The sequence below is a fragment of the Canis lupus genome, chromosome 10 (genome assembly GCF_048164855.1).
Source record: "Canis lupus baileyi chromosome 10, mCanLup2.hap1, whole genome shotgun sequence".
NCBI classification, from domain to species: Eukaryota; Metazoa; Chordata; class Mammalia; order Carnivora; family Canidae; genus Canis; species Canis lupus.
The window spans coordinates 64,657,102-64,663,457 of NC_132847.1; positions in this window are offsets into that span (position 1 = coordinate 64,657,102).

Consider the following 6,356-nt stretch of genomic DNA (forward strand, 5'->3'; position numbering starts at 1 on the left):
CAGTGAAGCATTACAGTGGCTCTTCCCTACTGGCCGGCCAAGGTCTTAAAACCCCCACGGTCGGCTGAGTTCAGTGTGGAGGAAACCAGGATTCTACAAACATGGGTTAGGGAGCAGCGTGGGGCAAGTAAAACACTAAAGCTCTTCTATGGCCGTGAAAGGGCACCCCTGTGGCCTAGCAGGGAGGAAAATGCATCTGGCACGTCTGCTGAGAACTGACGTGGCGGGGAAGGGAGGTCACGTCCATGACGCTGTGTGGCTGAAGGAGCGGGCAGGTCACAGCAGGGGCCTCGGGGAGAGAAGGGACGGGACAGATCCCACTCTTTCCCCTGGAGGAGATGGGACACAGGGTGCCTGTGTTGTACGGGCGCCCAAGCAGCAGTCCCCTTGGGACCAGATGCCTAAGCAAAGCATGAAGTGGGAGAAGCAATCTTTTAGTGCCTTCGTAGAGCAGGGTGGGGTTTGCAGGGACGACAGCAGGGACAATGCCACTTTGGGACCCCCAGCAGGTGATGATCCGCTGGGGGTGGTCCTGGGGGCTCCCAGGGGACCCCTGCCACAGGGACAAAGCATGGCCAAAGGCAACGTGGGCATCGCACATCACTGCAGGAGCTGGAATGGAAGAATGCCGAAGACGTGTTTGTGAGTTCCATGAGTCAGCCCAGGGACGTCCGTCCAGAATAAGCATGAGACTCACCAGTGGGTGGAAAGGGCTCGGCTCCTCCATAAGCAAGGAGGGGCATTATCTCAGTTCCCCATTTCTGTGGCAACAAATCACCAAAAAATGAACAGCTTGAAATAACTCAGATATGTTGTCCTACAGATCTGGAGGTCAGAGGGTCTCATGGGGCCAAGATCAAGGTGTCAGCAGTGCTGGGTTCCTTTCTAGAGAGCACAGAGGAGAATCTGTTTTTCCTTGCTTTTTCCCATCTTCTAGAAGCCACCCACATCCCTTGGCTTGTGGCCACGTTATTCAGGCTTCTGATTCCATTGTCGTGTGTCATTCAGCTTCAACACACTCCTGTCTCCCTCCTAGCAAGACCCTGGTGATCACGTCGGGCCTACCTGGATTGCCCCCTTATGTTCAGGGCAGCCGATCAGCAGTCTCAATTCCATCTTCAACCTTAATTCCCATCTGCCATGTAACCTGACGTAGTCACGGGTTCTGGGGTTTAGGACGTGGCCCTTTGTGGCCGGACCATTATTCTGTCATAGGCACAGACCGAAGAAACTGAGTTATTAGCATTCAGGATAACCCCAAGATGCCCCGCAGGTCGGCAAGGCCTGGGGGAAACTAGGTTATGCTTAGGAACATTTTGACCTGCATGAGAATAACCTAATGAACGTGGCACTTTAAGCAAAGCAAGTGCTGGCGATGTGGTCTATACGTGAGATGAGAAATGATGGGCACTGTGTTGTCATTTTTAAAGTATCACCTTTAAAAAAAAAAAGATTTCACTTATTTATTCATGAGACACACAAAGAGGGAGGCAGAGACACAGGTAGAGGGAGAAGCAGCCTCCCTGCGGGGAGCCCAATGCGGGACTTGATCCCAGCACCCTGGGGTCATGACCTGAGCCCAGTGCAGAAGTTTAACCACCAAGAGCCACCCAGGTGCCCCTAAGTGTCACCTTTTGTTGTGTATAAACGTTAGAGAATTTCCCTCCTGTGGCTTGAGGAAGAAACTTAAGCATTTGTGTTGCTGTGTTGCAGACACATGAAGCCGAAGGCAGCTTTTTGTTTGTTTTCCTTGTTTTTGGTTGTTTCAGTGTGACCTTTCACCTCAAAAACGCAAACCTTTCTGATTTTACAACTCAATGTTCTTAAGTGTTCCTACTTTCGAATTTGTAATGGGTCTTCTTTATCTGGAAATATCCTAGCATGGGGGAAGGGTAGACTGGTAAATCTAGGGGAATCAGAGGGATCCATTAGGAAACCTTGCAACTGGGGAGAGAAACATGAGTTCTTCCAACAAGAAGTCTGTTCTTGCTGCCAATCAGCTGTGGGGTGGCTGGAGGCACCCAGCAAGTTCTAGTTCTTTTCCATCTTGCCTAAAATAGTCTTAGACGTAGAGGTCTGGTTTGATCCCCAACATGGACCTGCTGGGCCAGGAGCTAGTTTTATTCTCCATGTGTGCCCCGTGGTATGGACCTGGTTCCTCTTTACTTCTCCAAGCCTCTCCCTCTCCGCACCCCCCTCCAGCCACCTGTGAGGTCCAAGCACATGGCAAGAGCCATAATTGTGAGAAAATGCCAGCACCCCCACACTCGCTGCCCTTGGCAGCCTCTCCTTTGTTTGTTCAACATGTCCCTCTTTGAGCCCCCAAAAGTCAACCATTCTGGGCAAAACACTGCCCTGTGCTCAACGATTGGTGGGGTCCAGGCCTCTGTCCGCCGAGCACAAGGGAGGAGAACTGGAGCTAATGAGTCAGTTTTTAAAATCATCATAGAAAACCTCCACTGCTCACATCCAACTACGCCCTGCAACGAGTAGGCTACGTACACGGTCTCATGTTCTCTCCGGGATCTTAGGAGATGAATCTTGTTGCCTCCACTTCCGGGCTGGCTAAAGTTTAAAGAAATTGGGAACATGTCCTGAATTATAGAGCTGGCAAGGGTCAAAGCCAGCCCTCTGCTAATCCCCAAACCCACGACCTTAACCTCTGTATAGCACCCGAGGCAGAAGCAAAGGGCACGGGCAGTCCATGCAGGTGGCCTGGCTCAGTCGACCCAGCACGAGAACGGGCCTGAGCAAACTCTGGGGTCAGTCCTGGTGGGGCCACCTGCATGCTGTGGAGTCCTGGGTGGGTCGCTTGGTCTCTCCGGGCCTCAGATTCCTCATGTCTGTCTCATAAGCTTGTTGCGAGGATCAAGTGGATGGAGCCCAGGAAAGCCCAGGTGATCTTTCTCAACTGAGGATCCAGGGATTATCAAGGGCTATTGGGAAAGGCTGCTTGGCAGAGACAGCAAAACAGACGCAGGAACAGACGGCCTCTGTCCTGAGGCCCTCAGGGCAGACACCAGGCAGATAGAGACAAGGCGCGAGGGGCCCAGCTGCACAAGCACCAGCTTTCTCTAGAAGCTCCAGATGCTGCGAGAACGTAGGTGGGACAGTCCTGGGCTTAGGTCACATCCCACTGCTCAGGGAAGCAGCCTGCTGTGCGGTAGGAAAAAAAAATAAAAATAAAAAGCCTCTGGGGAGAAAAATCCAGGCTTGCTAAAGTGATAAATCAGTGGGAGAGAGAGAGCAGTCACTCTAGACAAGGATTTATGATTGGCTTCCTTTCATCGAGCCACCCGGTGAGCCCCTTCAGTGAGTAGGAAACCCGGCCGGGTGGGCCAGGGGTCTGACAGACTGGGGGCCCCCATCCACGCTGGGCTTAGTGTCTGAAGCTTGGAGTCTCAGATTCCTCGTTCGTGGCAGAGTGATAACTGTTCTACTACCTACTTTCCTCTAGTAGGATGAGTAAATGGAATAAAGAAAATCAAATCATTTATAATTTAGGAAGTACCCCCTAGGGATGCCTGGGTGGCTCAGGGGTTGAGCAGCTGCTTTCAGCTTAGGGCATGATCCCGGGATCGAGTCCCTCATCAGGCCCCCCCGCAGGGAGCCTGCTTCTCCCTCTGCCTGTGTCTCTGCCTCTCTTCTTTCTCTGTCTCTCATGAATAAATAAAAATTAAATCTTTAAAAAAAAAAAGGAAGAAAGAAAGTACCCACGAGTGGTACATCTATGGGATGGGGAGCTGGGTGGCTGGTTGACGGGAGTGGGAAGGAATCTTTTCCCTGTGTAACTGTTATAAGTTTGGGGAGTTTGAACCATGGCAAGGCATTATTTATTGAAAAGGTAAGTTAGAAAAAAAAAAAAGTCTGCAAGAAAGTCAAAACCAATACACGCAAATGTCAGTCATCGCCGGCAGCAGCCGAGCATCCCCATCATCATTATTTAAGAGGCTTGCTTCCCCTCGCCTTCCTAGTTTATGCTTAGCAGTTACCGAGGCAAGTAGGGTCTCGTGTCCCCCCGCGCCTCACTGCCTTCCCAGGGGACTCCCATCGCATCTGCACCTGCAAGGATCAGACTCCTTGGGAAACGTGGGTGGAGGAGAAGTTTCACCCTCCTGTGAGGGCCGCAGAATATGCAGTGACCTCGGAGGGTTTTCCAGGTGTGCTGCTGACAGAGAAAAGCCAGATGTCAGCAAACAGGGGACCTCGTTTGATAAAACATAGACCAACAGCAGCCACCTACACACAACAGAGGACAGGCTTGTGCGGGTCCGGGTCCAGAGAAAAGGAAGGACGCCCACCAGACTGTGAGCAAGGCCTGCCCGCGGGCTGCGGGTGGGGTGGGGGCATGGGAAGGGAAGGGGTAGATGATGTCGAAACTTAATAATGCCTTCCCACTTAGGAGGGTGTGCATATGTGCGTGTCCATAAACGCATAAAGAGGCGCAAAAAAGTGCATATGCATAAAGGCGCAAAAATTAGCTTAGGCGCTACCGTTTTAGGTGACACTTTCTGTTCAGATGTTTATATGAATGCAGCTGACCTTTGAACAACACAGGGGTTAGAGGCACCAAGCCCCGCACAGTCAAAATCCACGTAGGATTTTGGACTCCATCGGAGAAGAACAAACATTATATGGTCTCATTCATTCGGGGAATATAAAAAATAGTGACAGGGAATAAGGGGGAAAGGAGAAAAAATGAGTGGGAAATATCAGAAAGGGAGACAGAACATGAGAGACTCCTAACTCTAGGAAAGGAACAAGGGGTGGTGGAAGGGGAGGTGGGCGGGGGGTGGGAGTGAATGGGTGACGGGCACTGAGGGAGGCACTTGATGGGATGAGCACTGGGTGTTATTCTGTATGTTGGCAAATTGAACACCAATAAAAATAAATAAATAACTCCCATGGGGGAAAGAAAAAAGGATTTTGGACTCCCCCAAAACTAACTACTAAGAGCCTAGTATTGACCAGAAGCCTTACCGGTAATATAAACAGTTGATTAACACATGTTTTGTGTATTATATGTCTTATATACTGTATTATTACAATAAAGTAAGCTAGAGGGAGGAAAATCTCATTAAGAAACTCACAAGGAAGAGAAAACGCACTCACAGTACTATATTGTATTTATCCCAAAACCCCACGTGTCAGTGGACCTGTGCGGTTCAAACCCGCGTTGTTCAAGGGTCAACTGTAGTTCTCATTATTAAAAATCACCATGGGGGGGGGGGGGGCGGGATCCCTGGGTGGCGCAGTGGTTTAGCGCCTGCCTTTGGCCCAGGGCGTGATCCTGAAGTCCCGGGATCCAGTCCCGCGTCGGGCTCCCAGCATGGAGCCTGCTTCTGTCTCTGCCTTTCTCTCTCTCTCTCTCTCTCTGCCTGTCATAAATAAATAAATAAATCTTAAAAAATAATCACTATGGGGGATCCCTGGGTGGCTCAGCGGTTTGGCGCTGCCTTCGGTCCAGGGCGTGATCCTGGAGTCCTGGGATCGAGTCCCACATCAGGTTCCTTGCATGGAGCCTGCTTCTCCCTCTGCCTGTGTCTCTGCCTCTCTCTCTGTCTCTCATGAATAAATAAATAAAATCTTTAAAAAATACAATAATAAATAAAAAAATAAAGATCACTATGTATTACTGATGTAATCAGGGAAAGAATCAAATTTCAGTGTGAAAAATAACCAAGACAAACTAGGTAACTTTATATGTACCACTTAAACAGCTGGAATTCCCAATAAGGTCAGATTTCTTTTAAAGTTCAAATGGAATGATCCCAAGACTGTTTACAAAGAAGCCTTTTTCCACTTGTGTACTTGCCCCGACTCTGGTAAACCCAGAAAGCCCAGAGGGGTGGGTTTTGACCTCAGAGACAGTCAGTCCTGGGGTGTTGTTGCTGCCACTTGCGGGGAGCAAAGCCACCACCTGTGCCTGCATCTGTCTTGTTGGCGGCGGGGGAAGGCTGGCTGCTGATGGTGGCCTCTGTGCCACCCCAGTCACCACCACCTCCCACTGCCCCCCCTCTCTGGATCCCAGCACTGCCTCGAAGTTCTCAGCGTAAGTTGAGGTGTGGTGTCCTCTGATTGCCACTGCTGATAGTCATCCCCAGGCTGTTCCTCAGGATGCGGGACTGCTGTCCCTTCAATGTCACCCTTGGGGAGCCAGGACCCACTGCAGAAATGAGCGCCAGTGTCATGTAAGGGGCACTGGGTGTTACATAAGACAGATGAATCACTGACCTCTACCTCTGAAACCAATAATAGTTCCTTTTTTAAAAAATTTCACTTATTTATTCATGAGAGACACAGAGAGAGGCAGAGACATAGGCAGAGGGAGAAGCAGGCTCCCAGTGGGAAGCCCA